Below are 27,613 nucleotides of genomic sequence, written 5' to 3'. Positions count from 1 at the left end.
TCTATCAAGGTTCAGTTGGTGGCTATCTCGAATTTCCATATGGGTCTGTGGTAAACTTTGATTGTTTCACTTAGACTGTCTGTGGCCTTTCTGAAGGGTGCTTTTCTACTCAGGCCTCCAGTGATGCGGTCTAGTCCCCTCCTTGAGATTTGGTCTTTCTACTTCAAGCCTTGACTTAAGTATCCCTTTGAGCCAACAACTGCAGTAGATCTAAAATTCTTGTTCTATAAGACTCTCTTTCTAAACACAGTTACTTCAGCTAGAAAAATTTGTGAGCTTTAAGATTTGGCCTTGTAACCTCTCCTTATTTTATCTTTCACAAGGAAAGCATCTCCTTGACTACTAATCCATCTTTATCACCTAAAGTGACCTCAGAGTCCATCTTAAATCAGTCAGTACATTTGCCAGTTTTCTTCTTTAATTTCGGTAACAAGAGAAATACATGCTTCATTGTTTGAATGTTCTTCGTCAGTTAAGATTTTATTTGGATAGGACAAAACAGTTCTGGAAATCAGACCTACTTTTTATGCCCATTTCCAAAATTTAATTTGGTAAATCAGTTTCCAAATTTACCTTGTTCAGATAGTTTTCTGATTATGTTTCCTTTGTTTATTCTTCAAAAGGTGTACCTTTACCCAGTAAGCCAAAAGCTCATTCCTTCAGAGCAGTTGCTGTTTCTGCAGCCTTGTTTGGTAGTACTTTCTTGGATGATGTATGTGCAGCAGCCACCTGGACTACCACTCATACCTTGTTTAAACTAATTTAACACTACTTTTCTCTGATGTAAAAGTAGTGTTATTTTACTTTTAGGGCTGGAGTAAGTATGTAAATTGCTTTTTCTTTTTTTTTTTTTTTGTGAGAATGAGAAAAGTTACTTAGTTACTGCTTACCTGTTTTACCAAGTTCTGTTGCTAGGCTTCCTGGGAATTGAGCATCTTTTTTCAGCTTAACCATGGAACAACATACTGATTCCTTGTGTCTTACTTCTTCTAACAACAAAAAGAAAATTAATAAACAGCTTCTGCTACCACAACAGGCTACTAAAGTGCCTCAGCCACAGATGGAGCATCTCTACTGTGGCATTCCTGGTTCATCGGGCCATTCATCTTTTTCCTTGGTTCCCTCTGATGTAGCCCCTTCAGACACAATGGGACAGGTGTTAGATACCTACATGCTGTGCAGATGTTGCAGTGCCTTTGTCAGGCAAGTGAGAACCACATTTGTTAGTCCTAGGAAAAAGGGCAGGACGTATCCCTCTGCCTAGCTAGACTGGTATGCCTATCCCTAGGGAGGTTTTTCTTGGAAAATATGGGTCTGCCTCATCAAAAATCCTTGTCAGAAAGAAAGAAAAACTTAGACACATATCTTCTCCTGTCTTAATCACTTTGGACAGGAATGATGTACTAGGTTTAGTTCTGGCTCTTGACCCTTCCAGTTTAGCTATTTCTGATAAAAGAAGGAGATTTCTCATTTTCTGAAGAGGTACAAGATTTTGAACTACAGAATGATTATGAAGGGACATATTCTGTTTTGCCTTTTCAGGTTTTTATTCAGATGCTGAGGATTGAGTGGCTTCTGCTATTTCTTTTGAAGGATTCTCTTTCTCTACAACTGTTTCCAGAATGAATCAGTTGTTCCAGTGGAAACATAATGACATTCACTTGTTCCATAAGAAGTATTATGATTTATTGGGACTGGATTTTCCAGAACCTACTCAAGTTCCTCCTGTTCTTTCAGCACTGGAGGATGTTTTTGTCACGGCCTATAACTTGTCTGACAGACAGCCTGCTGCTTCCAAGAAAGCAGATTGTATACATTTCCTCACTGTTAAATGTGTATATGCATTCATCCTAGATCAGACCCAGTGGCTATTGCTCTAGTGGACCTAGCTGCTGCAAAACAATCTGGTTAATATCAATCCCTCTCCTGACAAGGATGGGCAGGCTTTTGATTGCTTTGGGAAAAGATGTTTTATTCTACAGCACTTATTTTTAGAATTTTCAACTGTTTAAGCCTGCCTCTTGAGAACATAAGTATTATGGCATCGGTTTTCTCTTCTGGGGAAAATGAATGTATAACCTAATTGTTTCTATGTCTGAAGTGCCTACCCACTGTTTAAAATGTGGTTATGATTCTGCTGATATCACTTTTAGAGCTGCTGCCACTGGAAATGTTTTGAGGAGGTTTGCTAGGTTGCATAATCAAAACCTTCTGGAAGTTGCCAAAGCTAAAATTTTGAATTCTCCTTTGGATAGAGTATTTTTGGGCCATCTGCTGCAGAGAAGTAAGAAGTTTCGAGGAATCTCTCTCAGATTTTTCAGTCTTCCTTCAAAGTTTGCCAATAGGTTTAATGCTACACCTTGTTACTTTTTCAAAATAGCAAAATAAACAGCCTCTGCAAGCTGCTGTTAAGCAAATGTTTAAAAAGCAGTGGCAGAATGGTTCCTGAAAGAAAGGAAGAATCAACCAGAACAAAGGACAATCCAGTAAGCTTGAATGACTGTCTACAACACTTCTTCCCAGTTCCCTCTCTCATGCATCTGTTATCCTTCCAGAAAATTTGAACCTCCATTTCTGCCCTTGACAACAGGAACCCATACGAATGAAATTATCTGAAGTAATCTGTCATGGTTAGAAATGGCAGTGGGAGTAATTTCCACCTTTTCACAGGATTTCTTCCCTTCTGTCTGACAGAACTCCTCTTTTTCCCTCCTGTTATTCATCATCTGCTGTCTCAGAGGGTGAAGGAAGCTTTCCCTCGTGTTCAGTTAGTAGAAGGATTTTATTCAGGAATATTTTTGGTGCCAAAGAAAGAAGATTAATGGAGACCAATTCTGGATCTTTATTTTTTTAAAACTTTTTGTGGGTGGTGCCCAAGTTCAGAATGTTATTCTTTCACAACTTGTTACCTATTTGACTTTTCTGGTGACCTTTTTAAAAGATGCATATCTTCGTATTCCTTTAGTTTGAGATTTCAGTTGTTTCTTAATTTTTTTTCTGCATCTGGATCATATTATCATATGTTCTTCTTAGTCAGTGTTGCACTACTGATTTTTGAGTCTTCCTGCCATGTAAAGGCCTGTGACCAGGCCTATTTCCAGAGTCTTTGCATCATCCATAGCCGATGGACGTCCAGTGAAGGGTGCTCATCGTTGCCATCTTCTACTCTTTCTAGTCTCGTAGGCAGATGCGGTTCACTTGTCTTAAAATGCACTCTGTTAGCTGGGCAGTTTATGTTTCCAGAGTGTCTACTCCTCCCAGTCAAATAAGTACCCCATTGGTGATTTTCATGTATTAATTAACTGTTTAAAAAGGTCAACAGTTACTTGAAGAAATTTCAAGATTTTCACCCATCTGCTTAGGAGGGGCTCAGCTTAACATCTCTGTTTGTCCTAACTGCAGAATTCTGTGCAAAACTCCTAAAACATAATGCCGAGGTATTAGCCTTCACGTATAGACTCCTCATCTTCAGCTTCCCCAGTGGCATTACAACCCATTGCTGTCACAGGGCCTTCATAAACATCAGCTTCTACCGGAATCATTCTGAAGAAACGTAAACATCAAAAGGCCAAGGACTCTGACATTTCCCAGAAAACTCCATCTCTAATCCCTATGTCTTGTGACGACCTAGGTGAGCACGTTTCCAGTACTGCAGTCTAGGCCAGAACTGTCTGGCATGACCCTTCTAGAGGCCTCCATGGTTTTTGGCCTACTTATCACTGTTACAGTGACACAGATGTTTGTCAAGTCTGAGGTTGCTCAGCAGGTCTCCGCTTTTTATGTTCTCATTATGGGTCTCAAGGGAGATACCCTGTCTACCTTGGCTACCGAAACATTAACCAAAGTCACAGTTGCAAGACAGCAACCTGAGGTCAGCTTTTTTAAACAGAAATGTAAACTGAAGTGAACCACTTCCTGTTTTTGCCCCTGCCTTCAGACACTTATTCTCAGGTTGAAGCCCAAGATCTTCTAAAAATAGCACAGGAATTCATGGCTCTCATGAAATTCAGAGAGCCCTCCCACATTTCTGCTCTGAAGCCTCCCCATCCAAAAGAAACATGGAGGTGACGTTTCAGGAAGATTCAGATTCCTGAGGCTTAGAAGCTGGGAAAGAATTGTGCTACTCTAGGCAACTATCACCACAATATTATCCAGTTTCATACTCTGGCACCCTCTCTTCTGCCCCCCCCCCCGGACTTTTCTTTCAATGATATCCTTCATAGTAAGAAGGAGGTGGCTTTCACCACAGAAAATGGACAGTTCTCACGAGCTCAGACACATTACAGGGAACTGCTTAGTTTACCTTCTCCCAGACCACTGGCGATCCCTCCTGTACACGTAGTACTGGATGATGTCTTTGAAGACATTGCTTTACATCCTGATTCTTTACCACCTGCTCCTAGGAAACCATACAGTTTTTACAGAGTGCTTGAAACTCACAACCACCTTAAGGACCAACTAGACATCTCTTGCCTAATGATAAGGAAAGTAGACTGTTAGATTTGGGAAAAAAAAGCTTGTATCTGTGCCACCCTTGGAATGAGACCAATGAATTGCCAGTTATATATGCTAAAGTACCTTGAATCTCCAGGACAGAATTCTTGCTAAGTTGAACACTAGCAGATAGAACCTTACCAAAGGAAATTCAAGAGACTGCATCAAAAGCTTTACAGTTCTCCAGACATTCCCTAAAGTGTGGTTATGATGCCTTAAATGAAAAATGCACAGCAGCTGCCACTGGTTCTGTTATTCGCAGACATGCAGTCCCTGTCAGATAAGGTCAAGGCTGAACTATTAGATGTTCCTCTAGACAAAGAATTCCTTTTCTGACCTCCAGCTGAACAGGTTTGTGAGGAGGTGGTTAAGAAAGGAATGCAAATAAAAACCATGAAGGAATTTTATTTGGCTCAGACACTAAGGTACAGTAAGAATCGCCTCTCAAAAACATATATATAAAATACACCTCCCACATATCGTATCAGTTTGTTTGAGAATTAACTGTTGTCAGGAAACATAAGGCAATTTCAGCATTGCCTCAGGATGCCCATAGCCACCAAGCTGGTAACGGAGATAGTGAGAAAGTTCATATCCATGGCAGCAGATCATTTTTTTTATTTATTAGATAGTTGGAGTGATAATGTAATGTCAAGAGTATCCAGTGTGCAGCTCTGGGGGAAGTGTCACTGCAAATTAATTGGCCTGTGTGCAGGTAAGTATTGGTGAAATTTCAATGGTGCTTTTACAGGAAAAATGTCAACTCAAGGTGTCTGCTATGCAGGGCACTGCCAAACACTTGAGGGGAAACTAATAAGTAATGAAAATTTGGTGCTTACTCACAATAGCCAGTGAAAGAGGAGAGGGAAAGAGATATGTGATCAAATTATCTCAAGGGTCGGGTATCTAGAAAGACAGTTGAGTTTAAAACCACAACAGCACAAAGGTGGGAGGGTGGAGAAAAACATAATTTCTGTGTTATTCACAAGACACAGCTGTGGTCTCTTTCCTAGTTTAAATATGCAATTAAAAGGATCAAAAGAATACAAGTAAAATGCAGTGTAAAGAAAATAAATCACAGTATACAAAATGGAAGAAGGCAGTGAAACAATACAAGAAAACAAAAACAAGCCAACCTTCCCCTCACAACAAGTTGTGGCAGAGTCTGGGTGAGCTTTTCCAGTAAAGCCTTGAAATGTTTTATTTTACCCCTTAAATAGAAGGTTTAGTTCTTAACTTCACCCTCAGTTCAGACGTAATTAGCCTTAATTGCCCTGTTCTAATTTCTGTATGATTTATTTATTTTATTTTACATTTGTTGACCGGGCTAGTCTAGCTGGATATATGTCCATTTTCAGTAGAGGCCCGGGGAGAAAAGCTCCAAACATTTCAAATAAAGTTCACATCTACAGAAGTACATATTTAAAATGCAAATACGTTCACCGTAAAGAAAAAAACTTTAAGTGGTCACACATTTATAAAGTATAAAAAAATGCAAAATATTTGACTAGACTTAATACGGTTACTAATGAAGTTGCAATTAAATGTTGAGAAAGAATAATAGCTAAAAAAGTACAGTATAAATGTAGATAAGAAAGAAAGATAAAAAGAAAGTAAAATGGAGTAGCAGTTGAGTAATACATCTAGTAGTAAAACATGTCACTTTTTTGAGAATACAGTAATAAGTAAGACTATGATGGAGAGGTAGAATAGTAGTTGTTGAAGATGAAATTATTGCAGAGATGAGAAGGTAAGGTTGAATCAAGTAACAAGAATATGTTGGTCAGTCAGGTTTAGTACAGGGGCACATCCAATGTGTTTTGAGGAAGAGCTTAAGTTTATTTTTAAACCGAGTAATAGAGGGAAGTGTGGAAAATTCGGAGGGAAGTAGGTTCCAGGTTTTTCCAACAGTATTAGAGAAGAGAGAGTCTCCAGCTCTATTGTTTGATTTATTGATATATACAAGAAGTTTTTGTGAAGATCATAGGTTCATAGGTTCATACTAGGCTATCTGCCCTAGGGCAATTATAAGCCTAGCCAGTGTGTGTGTGGCTTTCACCACCCCTTAGGATGAGAATACTATACCCATTAATTTGCTGTGCCTCTGTCCAGCAGTGATACAGAGATGATTCCCGGGGTAAATCTTAGGGACTTCAGGTTATAGTAGGGGTGAATAAGGTTAGATAGGATGGGTGTCTTCGCAGGTTGATAAAGTATTTTATGGGCGATGGCCAGTTGATTAAATTTCAGCTGCTGCTGTAATTCAAGCCACCCTAGATGCTTTAGATTAATACAGTGGTGTGTTCTGAAAGGGTTACTTGTGGCAAACCTGGCTATATTATTGTAGGAGTTTTCTAGTTTCTTAAGATTATGTTTCAACAGATTAGTAAATATGGGTGAGGCATAAAGAAGGGTAGAGATTAGATGGGTGTGGACAGTAGTTATTCTAGTTGCAGGAGTGAGGAAGAATTTGATCTTATAAAGAGAGCCTATTTTTTTATTAGTAGTTTTCAAAGTGTTGTTGATATGGGTGTCAAAGTTAAGGTTGTTGTCTATGGTGATACCTAGCAGTTTGGTAGTAAGATCTTGGGATATAAGAGTACCATTATTGGATGTTACAGTGAAGTCTATTGGGGGAAATTTACTGGTAGGTGTAAAAAGGAGAAGTTTAGTTTTTTTAGGGTTTAATAGGCGACAGTGTTTTGTAAACCATAGTTCTACAGAGTGAAATACGTCTTGTGAAAGGGAGTGAAGTTCGGATACAGATGTGGCTGAGCATATAAGTGTGGAGTCATCAGCGTATTGTATACATGTAGCTTGGGGAACTACTTGGTGAAGGTCATTGATGAATATAGAAAACAGGACAGGGCCCAGTATGGACCCTTGAGGGACACCAATATTAACAGGTAGATGGGTAGAAAGAATGGTGTTCCAGAGCACAGCTTGATGTCCTGTTATTTAAGTAGGACTGGAACCATTTTATAGCTAGTATGTCAAGTGACAGAGACTTGAGAATGTGTATGAGTATATTGTGATTTACCATGTCGAAAGCCTTGGGCAGGTCAATGAAAAGTGCAGAGGAAAGCATGTTAAGGTTACCGTTTTTGTTGATGGTGTCCATAAAGGAAAGGAGGGCAGTAGTTGTGCTATGGGAAGGTCTGAAACCATGTTGGGAGTTGGAAAGCAGGTTATTATGGAGAAGGTGGTCTAGCAATTGCCTGTGGATAAATCTTTCCATAATCTTAGATAAAGGAGAAAGTAGGGCTATGGGACGATAGTTGGAGAGTTCAGTGGAGTCTCCCCCCTTATGAAGGGGAATAATATGAGAGACTTTCCAAAGTTTGGGGATATATCCTTCAGTGATGGTTCTATTGATGAGAGTGGAGATGGGGTAAGCAATAGATTTGGCTGCTAACTGTAAGTATTCTGCTGGTAGTTGGTCAGCAGAAGGAGTGCATGGTTTTAGTTTTTGGATAACTGTGAGAATAAATGCTGTTGGGACAGGTTGGAAGAGAAGTGGAGGTGGTGGGTTAGAGTCAGAATTAGATATAGTTACGTTTTGAGGAGAGAGCTGACTGGCAAGAGTTTGAATTGCTTTGATGAAAAAGGTATTAAAGGCATTAGCAGTTTGTTTGGGATTGTCCTTGTCAGTGCCTTGTGTGTTAGGTGTGATAGATTGACTGGGATGTAATAATTGATTAATACTTGCCCAGAACTTTTGTGGTTTATTATGGTGGGTCTGCTGAGATTGTAGGTAATAGTTTTGTTTATCGTACAGCATAGCTTTTTTTGTTTCATTTCTCAGTTGTTTGTAGTTTTGGAGATCAACAGGGTTTTTAGTTAAGGGTGATTTATTCCAGTATTTATTTCTGAGATGGATTTTTTGCTTAGTTTCCTTAGAAAGCCAAGGAGCAGATTTAGTTCTTCCCTAATAGAGCGGGTAGGAGCATGGTGGTTGAGTATGGCTAGGAAATTAGCATTAAAGTAATCAACAGCTTCATCTAGAGAAAGGTGTTTTAAGAGGGACCAATTGCATGCTCTAAGTTCACTTAGGAATAGATCCAAGTTGAAGTTTTTCTTGGTTCTAATTGTCCTAAATATGGGTTGAATGGGTGGATTGGTTTTGAGCCTGATAATGTAGGTTAGTGAGTGGTCACTTACATCGTCAGGGAGGGTTCCAGAGTCATAAGTCTGGGGTTGATTATTAATGAGTATCCAATCTAAGGTGCTTTCTTTCTTATTAGTCTTGTTTATTCTAGTAGGGGAGGTAATAGTTTGGGTAAACCCATAGAGATTAATATGGCTAGTAGGGTAGTTGTTGTTGCAACATTTCCAATCAGTTAAAATCATGTAGGATTATGGTTTCTTGGGGAAGGTTTTGAGATAACCAACAAAGGATGTTTTCGATGGTAGTAAGGTTATTGCCTGGAGGAACATAGATGCAGATAATATAGATAGATTTGACTGGGTTTAGCTGAAGCTTGGTAATAAGTATCTTAGCATTAGAGTCCTGAGGAGGTTTTTGGTTGATGGTTATTTGAAAATCAGATTTGAATAGAACTGCTACTCCACCACCTTGGCTACACAGTCAAGACGTAAGATGATGTAACCAAGTGGGATAATTTCATTGTCTTTACTAGTTACAGGTTTTAACCAAGTTTCTGTTAGACAAATAATATCAAAGGAGTAGAGTTCCAAGAGACCATGGAGTTGTGTTATTTTATTATTAATGCTACATGTGTTGAGGTGAGCTATTAAGAGTGAGTTGGGTGTTTTTTTAAGTAGGTGGATGGCAGAGGGGTTTGGGTTGACGAGTTGAGTGGTAGTGGAGGTGTTTGGACCAGGGTTTGGGTGAATATCTCCACCCTTTAGGGAGAGGAGTAGTGTTAGATATCTAGTATTAGTATATTTACTGAGAAGAAATGGATATCTTCTGGTATTAGGGAAGTTGTATCTAATGTGGGCTATCCTATGGTATTTAGGTAGTAGATAGCTGGGTGAGGAAGTATTGTTGAAATGGTCAGTGTGATAGGCTAGTGAAGAAGAGGTAGATTGTTTAGTAGGGTAGAGAAAGTGTGAATATACTGGGTTGCTCATAGGAGGTTAGCAGGTATGCTAGAGTTAAAGGAGGTAGAAGTGTGAGTATGAGTAACCTCTGTAAGAGGACTAGGGTGGAGGGTTTATTCATTGACATGGTAGATATAAATTATTACTATAGGTACAGAGGTAAGGTAGGTGTGGTAAGGAAAGGTAAAATGGAGTGGTGGGAGAGATAGGAAGTGGTGGAAAAAAGGCACAGCTTTTGTTTTTTTTTTCATAGTTTAAATATGCAGTTAAAGGCAGGATACAAGTAAAACACAGTGTAAATAAAATAAATTACAGTATACAAAATAGAAGACAAACTACCTGACCAACCTGTTTCCAAAGTGATACTTCTCAGCAAGTGAATTTCTAAGGATTCTGAGTTACATGGCATCCTGCATTCTCATGATCCCACTTGCAAAGTTACACATGAGAAAACATTAATGGTTTCTGAAAAAATAAGTGGGAACAGCATTCTCAACCCCTGGATACCCTGTTGCTTCCTATGATGGAAGAATGCCATACTGCAGAACCCAGTGGTAAATTTCTCTTTACGAGAAGCAGACAGGACCATCACCATGGACAGTTCAGTCAACAGGGCGTCTGGACACCACAGCAGAGAAAATTGCAAATAAATCAGAAAGAACTATTGGTGGTTTATCTGGCCTTAAATGCTTTTCAGCAGAATTTAAACCCAGGGACATTGCAGATCTGGACAAACAACACCACAGTCGTGCCTCATAAGCAAGGAGGTGCCCTGTCCTAATCTCTGTACAGCCTCATGAGGATGATTTGGATGTTGGCTCAAGAACTAGAGCTTGCTGTCATAGCATCTTATATTCCAGATCAGAACAGTACCCTGGCAGATTCTCTAAGCAGGGATCTTAGACCCCAACAAATTGATGCTGATGAGAGAGAGGTGTTCCCAGACCTAACTCTACACTTGGGAGATCCCTCAAAAGACCTGTTGTTCTCTCACCAAAGCAGACAACTGTAGAAGTTCTGGTCCAGAACTCTCAGACCCAGCATGATCTTAGTGGCTCCATTCTGACAAAGGCAACACTTACTGTCCTTTCTTTTGACCCTCAAAGAGGAGAGATTCCACACCCTACCACAAGAGGTAGATCTCCTCAGCCAAGCCACTGTATCTATCTGCCGTCTTCACCTAGCCACACTCAAGTTAGCAGTCTGGAGGATTGGGTTTTGATGCCAAGGTGTGTCTTATATCCCATAAGCATGCCTTCCATTCTAAATGAGGCAAGGAAACCCAATACCAGAAAATCACAGCTGGCAAAATGGAAGATGTTTTTCATTTGGTGTCACAACAAAAACACCAGCCGTTCTCAGGCAAGCATCCACTCTGACTTGAGTCCCTTTCAGGCCTGTATAGACAGGGACTTTCCTACTCCAGTATTAAAGTACATGCATCTGCTATCACAGCTTGCTTGCACATTGCTCCAACTATCTTCTAGTACTCCCACATGAAGCTTTTCCTAAAAGGGGTAATTCACTTCAGAACACTAAGAACGTACTCTATTCCTGTCTGGGATCTAAATTATGTGCTAGAGAAAATCACATTGATCCCCTTTGTACCTGATGCCACTGCCTTTTTAAAGATACTCACTTGGAAGACCAGTTTCCTAATAGTTGCCATACCTGCAAGGAGGGTTTCAGAGCTACAAGCCCTCATGTCTAAAGTGCCTTTCACTGTATTTCACAAGAATAAGGTAACCCTTAGAACAAACCCATGTTTTTACTCCTAAAGTGTTATCAGAATTTACCCTAAACAAGGCTGTCCTTCTGCCAGTATTCATCTGAAATCCACAGAAAAGGGGCGAGCAAGTCCTTCATTCCTTGGATGTGCACAGGCAGATCTGGTACTATCTAGACAGGAAGTAAAACCCCTATTAGAGCAGAGCAGTTACTGGTGGCTTTCACAGAAAGTGAATAGGGCAGGCCTGTCTCCAAGCAAACCATTTCCAAATGGATAACCAACAGCATTAAGTTCCCTTGCTCCCACCATGGAAAAATTCTACTTGGGGATATTAAAGGCCACTCTACCAGGCATGTGACAACTACCACTGGTTTCCTCAAAGGAGTCCATGCCCAGGTCATCCTGGAGTTAGCCACATGGAACTCCATGCACACCTTTACGGAACACAATAACCTAAACAATATCTCCAGGGCTAGAACAGGTTTTGTTATTGCTGTCCTGCAAAACATTATTTACCACGACATATTGGCATTTGGAGTCCTCCCAAGAATTAGTACTACAACATTGACTACGAAGATCTTAGTAAAAGTTGTGTCCTACTTAACAATTGTAGATGTTTGAGTAGATCCGTTTTTCCATACATACTCCCACCCTCTAACCCCTCTATCTGCTGACCACTTTTCTTTCCCTTGCTGAGTGCAAGGGGTAGAGGAGTTTTTGACAGATAGCCCTCTTATTTCCATCATCCCATCTCTACCTCTTATGATTTTCCTCTGCCTTACTCAAATTCAGACAGCTGGGGAGTTGTACTGTCCTCAGGCATCAGGCTGCTCGTTCACTGGTTAGAAAGACCTGAAGATGGCACCCTTCTAATACCTTGACTTCTAAATGTCTGTTTTCAGATGCCTGTTGGCTAGGGATGATGTAAAGATTCTTTAAATTGGCTCATTCACAGGTTTCTGCATGGCAGGAAAACCCAAGGATCAGTGCTTCAACACTGATCTACTTGCATCTACAGTTATGGTAAGTGGGACACAACTGCACTTTCTTTGCATTACCCTTTGGTTTATCCACTGCTCCAAGAGTATTCACAAAGTGTTGAACTTCTGTGACAGCCTATTGTAGATTACAAGGTATTCACAGTTTTCCTTATTTAGATGAATAGCTTATCTTTGCAGAGTCTTTTTCAGTGTCAGGAATATCTCATTTGTGTGAAGTATCTCCTACACAGTCTGGGATTTCAGTGGAACATATGCAAGTCCTGTCTAACTCCTTCTCACAATATTGTTTTCCTGGGGTGTCTCATAAATACCTCAGTTAAGAGCCTTTCTTCCAAAGAAAAAGTAGGTCTATATCTAGATTTATTCCCGAGTTTGTTTCTGCTCAGACTACTTTCTCAGACAGGAAATTTCACAGGATTCTGGGACTCATGGCTTATATCATTACCATGATTCCTCTAGTAAGACTCCACATGAGAAAAATCCAGTAGTATCTAATATTTATATTGGCCGAACATCAACCTTCTCTGACATTCCAGATTCCAGCTTTGGAGTTTGTGAAGAGGGACATTTTTTGTGGCGAGACCAAGTTTATCACAATCCAGGTTTGCCATTTTTCCTTCCAGCTCCAGCACAGTTTGTAACAATAGACATCTTAGACTTTGCTTGGGGAGTAATGCCTATGGGAATAAAAGTGCATGGTCTTTGGAATAGGAAAGACAGGACGAAAAACAAACATAAAAGAGATGCTGGATCTTATAAATGCTGTCAACTCTCTTAATTATCTGTGGTCACCAGGACCACTACAAGTAGTGTTTACAGAGAACTCCACTGTGATATGGTATATAAAACGGGGGGGGGGGGGGGGGCAGATCTTACCCTCTCTGCAGACTAGCCCTGTTATCCTAGGATTTAGCTTTTCAGCACAGTGTCACTCTGCAGGTATCTTACACACCATCATAGCAAAATAAAATGGCAAACAAGCTGAGCAGGACCAGGAACAGACCTTTACAAATGGAAATTGAATCAGGTGACCACCAGGAATTGATCCAACTGTTTGAAATACCTCAAGTTGATTATTTAACCTCCACTGTTAACAATCAGTTGTCAAAATTCTGCTGCAGGACTCCATGCAAGAAAGCCTGGTGGAAAGATGCTTTTGCTTTTCCTTGGACAGGAATGTTCCTGTATGCATTTCTAACATTTCCACTAATAACCAGAGTCATTCTGAAGATTCAGAGAATCTTGCCCCCACACACACACACACACATTGTTATAGACTTTGTCAAGATTCCTTGTACCAAGAGGTTGAGAGGTATGTTTGCATACCAAGTCTCCAAGAAAACAGGTGGCTGTTGCTTGGGATCTTAAATTTTGTGTTAGATGAACTAACTATTGTTCCATTTGAACCAGCTGATCAGGTTGACTCTAGGTTGTTAACATGAAAAACAGTGTTAATGCTTGTTCTGACCTCTGCAAGAAATGTTTGTGTTGCAATCTCTTATGATGGGTCAGCCTTATCAAATTTTCCACAAACAGTGTTTCCATGAAAACTAACCCTTCCTTTATTCCTTATTCATTATGTGGTATCAGTGTTTACTTTAAGTGAAGCTGTTCATCTCCCTGTCTTCTTTCCACAATCTAAAAATGAAGGAGAAAGAAACTCCATACCTTGTATGTCTAAAACACAACTCTGGTACTATCTTGATATAAATAAATCGTGCAGGAACTTTGATCAGTTCATTTCTTTTGAAGATAAGAAAAAAGGGCAACCTGTGTGAAAGCAGACTATTTCCAAATGGCTGTGTCATGCTATTTCATTTTTATACCCACCCCACCAAAGGCAGTTCTAGTAAGGGTCAAGTCTCATTCTATCATGGCCTTGGCTTCATAAGTGGCTGTTTGGAAAGGGTTGGATTCTAGAAACAGCAGCTTGGTCCTTTGTGCATACATTTACAAAGCACTTATGAATTTGATTCTTTCCCCATGTCTAAGACAGGCTTTGCTCCAGAGGATCCTGGGACCTCATCTTTCTTAGTCAGTCTAAATTGGGGTAATGTACACATATAACTAAGACCAGTGCAGCATTGATCTTAATGATGAACATTGTACATTTGTGTATGTGAACTTACTGTAACAGTAGATCTGTGAATGATCATGATTGCAGTAACCTCTCCCTCCTTATTTGTTTCAGAGCTTTAGCTTCCTTCAGTTGACATGAAAGCTCTGAAGGGTTTGATGGCCAAACCTCTATTTTTAGTCAGCTGTGTTTGAGATGGGTCTACTTTATGCACTCAAAACACGAATCCAAATAGCGCGACACATAAAGAGCGAACCGTGAATACGTTGAACGTACTAAAGCGCGAAATTTAAAACCTCGAACCGTCATAGTCTGCCAACCCACCACCAGCAGCACGCTATCTACCAATACACAATAAAAAAAAAAACATACATAAACTAACCAAAACCCTACTTCTAACCCTAAATTAAAGCACTAAAACCCTACTGCTAACCCGGGTCTATATTAAAGAAGTGAATGGTGATTAATCGACCCTATGTAAGCGAAAGCTTACAATCTCGAACTGTCAGAAAAGCATTTTTTTTCCTAGGGAAAAAATCGCTGTTCCAAAACACATACATATACAACACAAGCACACCAAACACACAGCAATCCACCCACATACACCTAAAGTCTTACAACTAACCCTACACTAAACTATACACACACCCCTAACTATCCACTTACCTTAACCCTAAGGCCCGTCACTATCGCACACTCGCCTCACCTGCTCCCTAACCTGCCCTAACCCTCATGTCCACACAATCGCACACATACCTAACCCGCGCCCTAACCCTAACTCACCTAACCCGCCCTAACCCTCACATCCACACAATCGCTCACTTACCTGAACCTGACCTGTAACTTTCCACCACAGCACTGAAAATACCGAAGCAACAGAAACGGACAACCAAAATCTTTCCCTAGGAAAGAATTTGAGTTTATGTTTCGATATTTTCAGCTTTCGCTCTGTAGGGTTCGATATTAGAACATTTGAAGGTTTTAAACCTCGATGTTCTAATATAGACCCTGCTTAACCCTACACTAAACCCCACATACACAACTATCTATGCACTATCCTTAACCCCTCCCTAATCCTAAGGTCCGTAACTACCGCACACTTCCCCTATGGAGCTATACCCAAATATACTAAATATTCCACGCACATACACTTAACAAAGACCTACACTAAACCTTACATACATTACCTACACAAAACTTTACATATACTACCTACCTATGCACTTACCTTAACCCCTCCCTAACCCTAAGGTCTGTAACTATCGCACACTTACCTTAAGCTATACCTCAGATGGGCCAACTATGCGAATTCGATATTTCCACTTTTGCAGTTTCGTTCAACGTATTCGCGGTTCGCTCTTTACGTGTCACTCTATTTGGATTCGGGTTTTTCAGCTTTCGAGTGCATAAAGTAGACCCGTTTGAGATGACTAATGGTTTGTGTGCATGGAAGGTGCCACTGAAGCTTGGGAATCTAGCTGGCAGTTGTATTCTGTGCAGGATACAGCCTATATAGCTAAGGCTACTGCAGCAGTGATAATTCAGAAATCTACTGTTAAGGTAATTTTCCTTACATAACTGCGCATTCTTTTTTTTCCAGACACCTTTATTGAAATATCACTTGTGATATAGGCAAGTTTACATTCATATAAAAGTAGTCAAGCTCTATTAACATAAACATTATACTTTGCATATATTGCTACATATTATATAACCTAAGCAATATTACATAAATTATTCAGTTCTTGCCTTTTTTTTTGAACAAGAAACATCTTTATTAAACCATCACCTACTACATAGGCAATCATACATTTATATAAATGAAAGCAAACCACACTGACACAGTCCTAGTTGCAAGCATTTTACATCACAAGCAATACTGACACACTCCCAGTTGCAAACATTATACATCACTTACAAACTGCACGATCTTTCTCACTCGAACATTACATAGCTTATTTAAGTTGCGCTGCCTTTAAGACCTCATTCCTCCCTTGTAAGTATTGTTCCCACAATTCCCATTTTTTCCTATGTAGTTTGCTTCTACCCTTTTCTAAAGATATAATTTCTAGCTGTTTTAACTCTTATCATATTCACTACTTCCAGTATAGTTGGTTTAGATTTTGATTTCCATTTTCTGGTAACTGCTTTTTGGCAGCCACCATATTAGACACAGCAAGGCCTTACCATGTCTAAGCAATTCCGATTTTGTATCACAGCTCAGAAAAATCTCTCTCATCAGACCAATCTGCCCACCCAGCATCTCCGACAGTGCATCCCGAAGGGAATCCTTAACTCATTACATCCGAGTGATGCCTCTAGATGCATCTGCAGTCATCTCCTACTGACGCCTATAGGCGTCAAATATTGCTTGTTGATACTTACATCAATAATTCCAAAATCACACTATGTACAAGGTTTTAAAATATTTCATCTTAAAGCGTACACAATGACAAACTCATCTGCATTAATATTTGATCTGTGTCTAGTGCAAGTAAAGTGATATTAAATGTTGTTTTTATTATATTAATTTATATAGATATAATTTTCACATTTTCTAAATATCTCAACAACCAGCTAACACAAACAAGAACTCCTTAGCCTCATATTAAAGCTCTCAGCTAGATGAATAAAATGCTGCTGACAGTATGTGTATAACTTGAGTGGTTCCTGAGATATATTGTAAGTCATTTGCAAAATACTACAAAGGTAATAGTTACTGTGTTTACTGTGACTTATAAAATTCAGTTTAAGCTCTAGAACCTAAAGAATACTACCGTTATAAAATAGTTTGTGCTGAAGGGTTTGTCATTTATACTTCTTTCATAAACCCTGTGGTTCCAGAGATATGAACATTTCTTTGAAATGTGGTTCCAGAGATATGAACATTTCTTTGAAATGTAAGGATATAATCTGATTCTGTCAAAAGGTACAGGCTCCACCCCTTGGAAATTGCAGTGCAAACTTCCTGAGCTTCGTTGGAGTGAATGAGTTAGTCTGCCAACTCACTGTACTCCCAGAAAATATGTTCCCAAGTACCTCTTTCTTCCCCTTTACACCTTCAACATTTACTGTCTGCCTGAGGAAAAATTCTCCAGAGTCTATTTGGGGTTTAAAAATATCTATGTAAACATTTCCAGGCAAAAATCCTAAATCGTCTAAATTTTGTTCATATACTCTCCCATTGTTTCTTTGTGAATTGCATATCCAGTCCATACCTCTCAACCTGGAAACATCAAAAATCTGGACAAGGCCCATGAAAAATAGGTACAAATCTGTACGCTGATTAACATCTAATTTACATACATAATTATGTAACCCCACCCACTCCAATGGAATTGTGGGATACCAACTTTCAAATGCAAACTGAAGAACAGACAACCAAAATACTTCAGCGCACCACAGTCCCTGCAGCCATTTCAGTGTCCCATTACCTGGCAGTTTCTCCCCATTTACCATAAACACTAATATGTACATACTGCTTTACTTCTATAATGATTACTTGCATTTTATTTTTACATTTTGCAGTACAACAATGCACAAAACACTAACAGACATCCGCTAAGTAAAGCAATACTGTCTCACAATGAAAATAGACTTGACTTGGCATTAAAATTCAAACCCTGTGCACTACAGAGCAACGTACCACTATGCCAAATCAGCAGTTTCCTGAAAAAAGGAAGCCTGAAACTTAATGGCTATCATTTAGTGAATTCAGTTGTCACTTTTCACCATAGCTCTCAACCTCTTAGCACAAAAAACCTGGACAGACAATGCCAATAATGAGGAAATACAAATTCAGTTCTCACTCATCATAGCTTTTCAGCTCTTAGCACAAAAAATCTAGATGGAGCTCAGAAATGGTGGCTAGGGAGTTTAGACTCTTTTTACCCTGTACCAAAGGTACAGGGTTTGAAGCTGAAAAACTCTAGCCACCAGATGTATTACATAGGGTGGGCATTTTCACACACACACACACACACACACACACACACACACACACACACACACAATAGGAATTTACCAGGATGATACATCATTCTGTGTGCAATTTCCAGATGTGAAAGATAATTTGACAGTTGTATTGATAAACTTAGCAAGTCTAGGTTTCTATCCACATTATACTTAAATAGCAAATCCTAGTAGCCCAGAGACATATGAAAAAAAAAATAATTTTCCACACTTACTGGGGTCTTATGTTATAAAATGCTGACTTTTCTTTTTCCCTGCAACATTTCAGAGATAGATGCACACAATTCTTAGATCACATGCAAGATATGCAGCACACCTAAATGGTAATATAATATTTTCTAAAGACTGGGAAAAGAACCATTTTCCCAAATTCCAAGCAGTTTTAAACCTACCAGGAAAAGCAGAGTGATGTCTAATCCAACAAAATGAAAGCTAGGGATGACATGCCAGAAGCAGTCTGTTTGGGCAATGTGGTAGGAAAAGAGCTTGTGAAATTGCAAAATGAAAAAGTGGAAGTAATGCAAAACTTATTCACAGCAACATAGAGGCATATAAAGACTTTTTTTTAGCTTGGATGACTTACTTGAAGTTTGTTCCAGATTTTGACAGTATTGCTTGCCTACAGCAGACCTGACAAAAGGTAAAGCTTCCCTGAAGGTAATGTGGATGAATGTAGCAAAATAAGCCTTTAAACAGATAAAGGATATGCTGTGTTCAGAGCCCATACTTGCAGCTCCTGAGATTTTGACAACGTTTTCTATTATGCATAGATTCCTGAGACAGCCAGAGCAGTTTTATCTCAGGGTCTGGATTGGAAATAGGGAAAACAAAAAAAAAAGTATTTGGCCATTAAATGCTGAAGTAATACATTTTGGGGAACCGTTTTGACTGATTATAGATCATGCCTTCTTTAGTTGCTATTGTAAAACAAGGATACCGATCCAAAGATCTTTTACTTGGTACTGATCCTTCAGTCTGTTAGCTTTAAGATATTGTATCAGCCAGGCCACAGTCTCATAAAAGTAGACAATCTGCCCAAGGCAATCAATCTATCAGCTGCAGCTCAAACCAATGATTCTTTGCAGGTAAGGGGTATGTATCACTTCCATAGTGGTGCCTGGTCACTTTAAATATGCCAGCCTAGAAGGGACAGACAAAATATCTTTGAAGAGATGAACCTAGAAACAATCAAACATGCTAGAGGTAAAGGGGGACAGCTCAACACAATGCAATATAAGTACAGTGTTCTAGTACACATTTTGATCTGTCGTCTGCAGCACACTTCATATGTTGCATACATTTAGTATAAAGTAGACGGAAGACAATTTAACAGGTTTTCCAATGAATGAAGCAACCAGACCCATGCGAGACAGGACACTTGGACTTATTACTAACTGAGTGAAAGATTAACCTGATTTATTGTTCCTGTAGCTGGAAATGAGAAGAGAACTACTCTTCTCTATAAATAATGATTTAGGTGCTGTAATATAAAAGAACCTGCCTAAATGGTGAATTAATTAACACTGTCAGCAAAAATGTTAAGTAACTAGTTTTATGCAGACAGACACACACTTTACCTGAGTGATGAGTCCAAAAATGGTTCCCCAACGATAATTCATTTGAGCGCTATTAAGATGTTTGTATATAAATCCAACACTTTAATTCCCGGCCAGTCCACTGATAAAATGCTGCTGCTGCTGCTACTAACTCCAAGTGTGACGCGAGTGCTTTCCCAGCCCGAAAATTCTGCTACTACCAAAATAAGAATGCGAGTGCTTTCCTAGCCATAAGCCAAACGCTGATAATATTTCCCGCTCGCATGCTCCAAACGCTGATAATATGCCGGAAATGATGATGTGAGCTCAAGGAGCTCAATTCCGACTGGCTGATAGCCCTGGAAGAGATGACGTCATCGCGCACGTGATGATGTCAGCTCCGACAGCGCAATATTTGAAATATTTCAGAAACCCAAAGAAAAAAATCGGAAATGAAGGTGTGCCACTCGGGAATCGTGGCACCCCTTCATTTGGACCCCAAAACTCAGTAAAAACCGAGTAATTCGGTATGGTTGAGAGGTTTGATCCAGTCTCTCTTCTCAATCCTTTCTAACCTTCTCTGATTGATTCTTATAGTTGTCGTGCAGTATTTTATATCCTGTACTAATTATTCCTTTTTTAATGGCAGCTTCTGTTCTAGATTCTATTAAGAACTCTACCAGTGCTGGTCTTTCATTTAGGACAACCCTAGTTCTTTCTCTTTGTCTATACTCTGAGCAATCCTTTATAGGGAAGTCAATCTGTAACCTGCAGTCCAAATAAATACTTGGTATCTTCCCATTCTGTCATCTTTCCCTGCCTAGTTATTTGCTCCCATTACCATGGTTCGTTTGCCAGTTTTCTCCAGTAAATTCTGGCCCCCTCTTGCCTGCATCCCTAATTGCAGTCATCCCTTTTGGCAGAATCTCCTTTCTCCATTCCTGTGTTGGTTTAGTTCTTAGAATACTTTCTGCTGCTTTATGGATATAATATTCTGCATGATTATTGCTATTCTCCTTATAGGCGTACATGTCTGCACATTCTTGAACATTTTAATTAATCAAAATCCTTTTTATAGCCTCATATACTTTCTTACAACCCCAAACCTCATATTTCCGTGTTCATTTTTGCAGTAATTTTCAGTCTTGACTCAGTGCAGAGCTTTCTTCAGACAATGATTTCCCCACTCCACTCATTATATACAGTTTGCCTATGACTGAGTGGAAACTTTGCTGTCCATATTCAAAGACCAGGTTATCCTGTTTTTCATTGTCATTTGTTTAACCTTAGGATCCTTTGTTGATTCAAGTCTCCTCTGTTGCTGACATCAAAAGATTAACTAATGAAGTTTCTGATCCGCCCAGCAAAGTTGTGACCTTTACTTTACAAATGGTCCATTTTAAGAAATCTTAAGGTGGTTAGGCCATACACCATCACATAATTTCTGAAGGTCAGTCCTACAACTATTAAGAATTTCACAGTCACAAAATGTATGCATCCACTTCCTCATCCTGTCATCCTAGCACCTTCAACAACAAGGAGAGACAGAACGGAATATCCTTGCTAGTCTACAGAGTGTATAAAATACTTAGTAAGCATTGCCACCCAAAGAAACTTAACTTTTTTTGACCTAGTGGCATATCTAGGACTAGAAACTAACCCTGCCCATCTTTCTGTTATATTGGGGTTGTGTTCAAACTCGTCCTCATTCCAGTATAAATTTACTCATTTCTCTACTTTTTTGATACCACCAGAATATTATATGCTTAACTAATCACCTCTTTCTCAACTTGGGTTTCAGTTCTATTTCCATTAGCAAGTTAACCCTTAGGGGTCAGTCTTCCGTCATCAAGTAAGGTTTCATTTGTTTTAAGAACTGTCATCAGCTGCCTATACAGCTTTGTGTCTCCTGTGCCCATATATCTAGCTTTAGAATGCTCCCAGTTCAGATACCTCCCTGTGTTCATCATCTGTTCCTAATATATTAAATATGGGGAGTGTTTTAATTTGTATTCACATCCGTCCAAAAGAAGTCCCCACTATTTATCTGTGCATATTGATGACCCTTCTTCCCTCCAGTCTTCTGTTTTTGCCTCTTTCATGCATGAAAAAACAGAAAATCAACTTTCAATAACAGCTCTGAAAAGGCAAGCAGTGCTGTAGTTGGGAGTCTGCACTTTGTGAAGAGGTGTTTTGTGAAAAAGCCAAGGGTAATTCAAAATTTACCTGCACCTGTATAATAGTCAAGAAAATGGTGCTGCATCTCAGTATCACCAGCACTGACCACTGCATGCTAATAATAATGTGGAAATTTGTCTCAAATGCCTTCAGACTTGAAGGCACAGATGTTCTTTGTGTTTCACTGTTGCAGTCATCACACTTGGGTTATCTGCCTGCAGATAGCCCTCAGTTGGCCCAAATACCAGAGTCTTGGGATTTCTACGTCGGATGATGTTGCCTCTTCCATGATGTCAGCTCATCATTGGTATAAAACATGCAGCCCACGCCATTACATCAACTTTTCTTGCCATGCGGGAGCCCGAAGCAGAAGCCGTTTGCAAGTGCCGGTCAGCCACTTCTTGAAATTTACATTTTTCGTGTTTCAAACCTGAAGTCTTCTAAAGCTAAGTACCCCGTTGGGGATCCTTTTTTCTTGCTCTAACTGATGTCAGAAAAAGTTAACAATCGTCTTGCCTGTGGAAAGCAAATACCTCACAGAGAATTTCATTACTGCGTCATCTGTTTAGGCCCAGACCACGACGCTCCTCGCTGTAGGTTTTGTGCCTTGTTTAACTCCCAAACTATTCATTGGCGGGTTATCTTTGTCACTAAATTTTTTCGCTTTCATTCTCCATATTCTGAAATGGCTTCGGTAAGCCATTCGACTACCGATCTTCTGAAAAAATGTAAGGATAAAGACAGACCGCATAGGCCGGTACTCAGTGAGGTGCTTTCGCAGCCCCTGATACCGCTTCTACAGATTCACAGGCCTCTGCTGAGAGCCATTCGGAGTCCAGTATGCCTCGAGTTGCTTCTTCGACTATGGAACCTGCAGATGTCTCTACCTTGGATGGGTCCAGAGCCGCTGTGCAGGCACCGGCTTCTGAGGGTGTATTCCAAACTTCTGATGTTCATATTAAGCCGACATCTTCATTTTTGCCTAAAACTACTGAGTTTCTCAGGCCCAGAGTTCACACTACGCCTAGAAAACCTATGACCAAAGCGCATGTTCAAGCTCCCATGCCACGGAAACAAATGCTTAGAATGGCTGAAGACCTTATAACTTTAATTAGGGGAAGCCAGCCTTCCCCCTCTAAAAGACAAAGTATTGATTTTCCTTCTGATTCTACAGACCATGAGTCTGATGACTCTGATTACCAGGACATTCCCTTATCTACCCATGAGGATTCAGATGCAGACGATTCCATTCCCTCTGCCTCCCCTCCAGAGGATTTTTTTTTGGTGAAACCTTGCATACTTTCCACTGGGAATGCCAGGACTACCCTCAGTCCAAAAAGAGACTCACAGAATTTTTAGACTTGGCTCAGCACAGGCCTCTAGCTATACCCCCTATCCTGGACATTGTAGATTATGTCTTCTTGAAATCCAGTCTTACTCCTGATACTTTACCACCAGCTCCTAGAATGCCTGGCAGGTACTACAAGAGTACCTAACTCTCACAAATTCCTCTTTAAAAATCCCACTGCGGATCCAGAGACTATTTCCCAGGAACCTAAAGGCATTAAGGCTACTACAGCCAAAAACCCTACCCCTTCGGACAGGGATGCTAGAGCTTTAGACAGATGGGGTAAGAAGGTATATACCTCTGCAATTCTTGCCATCAGGACTTTGACTTGCCAGTTTCACACGTTAGGCATCAGCAGCATATTATGGAACTAATTAAACAAAAAATGTTGTTGCTTCCAGATTGTACAGAAAATAAAGATTTGCAACAGTTAATGCATTCTGCAAACCAAGTTAGTAAACATACTTTGCAGTGTGGTTTTGATGCCTTAGAAGCATCTTGCAGGGCTTCTGTCACTGGGTTTGTATTAAGAAGGCAAGCTTGGCAAAGGAGTAAATCTTGCCAGACCATGTCAAAGCAAAATTACTATATGCCCCATTAAACCAGGAAAGGTTGTTTGGCACAAAAGCAGAAGAAGTTCTTAAAAAGATGGAGGAAAAGGCCAAATCTATGCAAACTATTAGATTTCTTACAGGTGCAGCCACCTAGAATTCAGTAGGCATTGGCCTGCTAAAAGCTGGTCATTTCCAGTCCCTCCCAGGAATTCTCAGTCCAAACCCAGGGGCAACAAGCCACCAAGACTACAGTCTCAGGGTATGCAGAGATCTAAACAATGGAGTTCACCCTTCTCTAAAACAGGGAGTGGTAAGCCACCCCCTTAGGGAAAAAGTACACAATAACGTGCCTATCTTCCTTCCCAGCAAAGCCCAAGTACTTGCACCCCTAGGAGGAAAACTCACCCTGCAGGCACAAAACTGGATGTCAATTACTCAGGGATACAGATTCTGCTTCCACTTACTGCCAACCCTTCCTCCAAACCAGTGGGCAAAGTTTCAAAAACAAGTACTTTGTCTTCTCAGTATCAGGGCTATTCAACCTGTGCCAGTAGAGCAAAGGGGACAGGGTTTCTACTCCAGACTGTTCCTGGTGCCCAGCAAAGAGGGCTCTCGGCGCCCTATCCTACATCTGTCAATTCTCAACACCTCCTTGGCCGTCCCAAAATTCAAAATGTTGACTCTGCAACAGCTTCTTCCTATGCTAAGCCAAGGACGCTGGCTAGTCACCCTAGACTTAAAAGAAGCTTATCTGCACAACCCCATAAGGAATTCTTGCAAGAAATATCTACGTTTCGGGGCAGGCTCTATGCACCATCAGTTCTCTGCACTTCCCTTTGGCTTATCTACTGCTCCCAGGGTATTCACAAAGTGCCTGGCTCCAACTATTGCATACTGCAGACAGAGAAATCTTCAAATTTACCCATACCTGGACGATTGCCTGATTCAGGCGGACAGTCACAAATTGCTTCTTCAGCACCTGACATTTGTAGGGACTTCTAACTTCTCTGGGGTACACCATCAATGAATAGTAATCACAACTGGTGCCCATCCAAAAAATTGTATTCCTGGGAGCAAGCTTGATCACAACTTCCCAGATAGCATTCCTAACATCAGAAAAACAGGTTTATTTGACAAACTACTTCAAACTAATGGCCACCAAAACCCAGCTATCTGCAAGAATAATACTGCAAGCCCTAGGGTTCATGGCCTCATGCATTCTACTAATTCCAAGACTGCATATGAGGAAACTTCAGTGGTACTTAAAAAGTCTCTGGTGTCAATATTCTCAGGATCTGGAAACACTGATTCCTATCATTCCTTGTCTAAGGGCAGAGTTCTTTTGGTGGGCAGAGGCATGCAACCACAACAAGGGACTTCCTTTCACTCTACCCCTCACCGCCCAAACCCTGACCACAGATGCATCAGGCTGTGCGTGGGGGGCTCACATGGCAGGCAAATGCAGTCAAGGCAAATGGATCCCAGGACAAATTCCCCTGCATATCAATCAAAAAGGAAGGTTAGCTGTACAGAATGCTGTGACAGCCTTCAAATACCTTTTCCTTCCAGGACAACTCCTGATACAGCCAGACCAACACCACAGTTAGTGGTACATAAACAAGTAGGGGGGAACTCATTCCTATCCACTCTGCAGGTTAGCTATGGCCCTTTGGAACACAGCTTTGAGCAACCAAGTGCACCTGCAAGCTCAATTCCTACCAGGCAAACACAATTCACTGGCAGACGACGTAAGCAGAAATCTACTGGACCCACACAAGTGGAAGCTGGAACCCAACTCTTTCAAACTTCTAACCAACAGGTGGGGGACTCCAGAGGTGGATCTCTTTGCCTCCCCCACCACCAGTCCATCAACTGAACAGATTTTGCGCCAGAAATCCCCACAGCCAAGTGTGGAAAGTGGACGCCATATCCTTTACATGGGAAAACCTCTCAATTTATGCCTTTCCCCCTCTGCCCCTCCTCTCAAAAGTACTACTGAAGATCAAACAGGACAGGCCAAGGACAATCCTTATTGCCCCAGACTGGCCACGCCAACACTGGTACCCACTCCTACGCAGTCTGACAGCAGTGCCACCCTGGCACCTACACCAGACCCCCTTCCTGCTGTCCCAGCAGGAGGGACAGATTTTGCATCCACATCTGCAAACCCTGAACCTTGCAGCCTGGCTTATTCCCTGAATACACAACCAGCAACCCTCAGTCAACAGGTGATGGACGTCATCCTTGAGGCCAGAAGGCCTAGTACTAGGAAATCCTATTCAGAAAAGTGGAAAAAATATTGTTCTTGGAGCCAGTCCTCAAGGAAAAGGACACAGCTGTGCCCACCTTACCTCAAATCCTGGATTACCTAGCAGAGCTACTCCACAAAAGCCTATCGTTCTTATCTGTTAAAATCCATGCCTCTGCCATCTCAGCTCATTACAATGCTTGCTGAGCCACCTCTATTTTCTCACCCTCTCATCAAACAGTTCATGAGAGGAGCTAATAATTTAAGGCCCCCAAGGAGAGCTCCCATGCCTGCCTGGGACGTTAACTTTGTACTAGAGAAGCTCACGCTCCCCCCTTTTGAGCCTGTGAATGCAGCAGAGTTAAAATTACTCTCTTGGAAAACAGCCTTACTTCTAGCCATCACTTCAGCAAGAAGAGTGTCTGAAGTTACAGGCTTTAATGGCTGTGGGAACCCTTCATTATTTTCCATGCAGACAGTGTTTCCCTCAGGACTTACCCATCATTTATGCCCAAGGTTGTATCCAGTGTAGCTTTAAACCAATCCATCCATTTAACAACCTTTTCCACTAATCCTCAGAATGAAGGGGAAAGAATTCTGCACTCCTTGGGCATGCACGCACAGCTCAGGTTCTACCTTAACAGAACTAAACCGTTCAGAAAATCTGACCAGCTGCTAGTCATCTTTGCTACAAGGGCAGAGGGCAAAGCCATTTCAAAGCAAACCATTTCCAAATGGGTAGCACTCTGCATCCATTTATGCTACAAACACCATGGAGAACCTACCCCTCAGGGAATCAGAACTCATTCCACTAGGGCTACCTCAACCTCTACAGCATTTCTCAGAGGAGACCCTACCAGGGACATCCTGAAAGCTGCAACTTGTAGTTCTGTACACACCTTTACCAAGCATTATCACTTACCTATTTCTTCCAAATCCAGAGCTGGATTTGCCACAGTAGTTTTACAAGGCCTGATCGCTAGCTCCAATACTTCTTGACTGCCTCCTCCCTTCCTCAGCTTTGGGAATCAACCCAAGTGTGATGATTGCAACAGTGAAACATGAAGAGCATAGTACAGTTGTGTACACTTACCATAAATGTAGATGTTTTAGTGTATTCACTGTTACAGTCCTGGTTACCCTCCCTCCAGCCCCCTGACTTTTCTATTCTTTCTACCTATCCTCTTTTTGGCCATATCTTATGGCAATGGTATTTACCTTTTACTGGTGGTGTTCCACACCATGTAATTGCTCCCTATTTTGGGGGCTCCTGACATCTGGGGCAAGAAAAACTGATGTAATGGCGTCTGCTGCATGTTTTATACCCATGACGAATTGACGTCCTGGAAGAGGCAACAGCATCCGACACAGAAATCCCAAGACTCTGGTATTTGGGCCAACTGAAGGCTA

General features: G+C 40.7%; 1 protein-coding gene across 1 annotated transcript in view; it reads left to right on the top strand.

The window, feature by feature from the left end:
- CEP350 (centrosomal protein 350) overlaps positions 1-27,613 on the top strand; it is a 3,609,946-nt gene that overhangs the window by 3,340,590 nt on the left and 241,743 nt on the right. The gene's annotated exons all lie outside the window — the stretch shown is intronic.

Source organism: Protopterus annectens, chromosome 10.part0, assembly GCF_019279795.1.
Source record: "Protopterus annectens isolate FY-2018-M chromosome 10.part0, PAN1.0, whole genome shotgun sequence".
Taxonomy (NCBI): domain Eukaryota; kingdom Metazoa; phylum Chordata; order Ceratodontiformes; family Protopteridae; genus Protopterus; species Protopterus annectens.
Note: the sequence above shows the minus strand (reverse complement) of the source record. Positions and strands in the feature narration are given on the sequence as shown.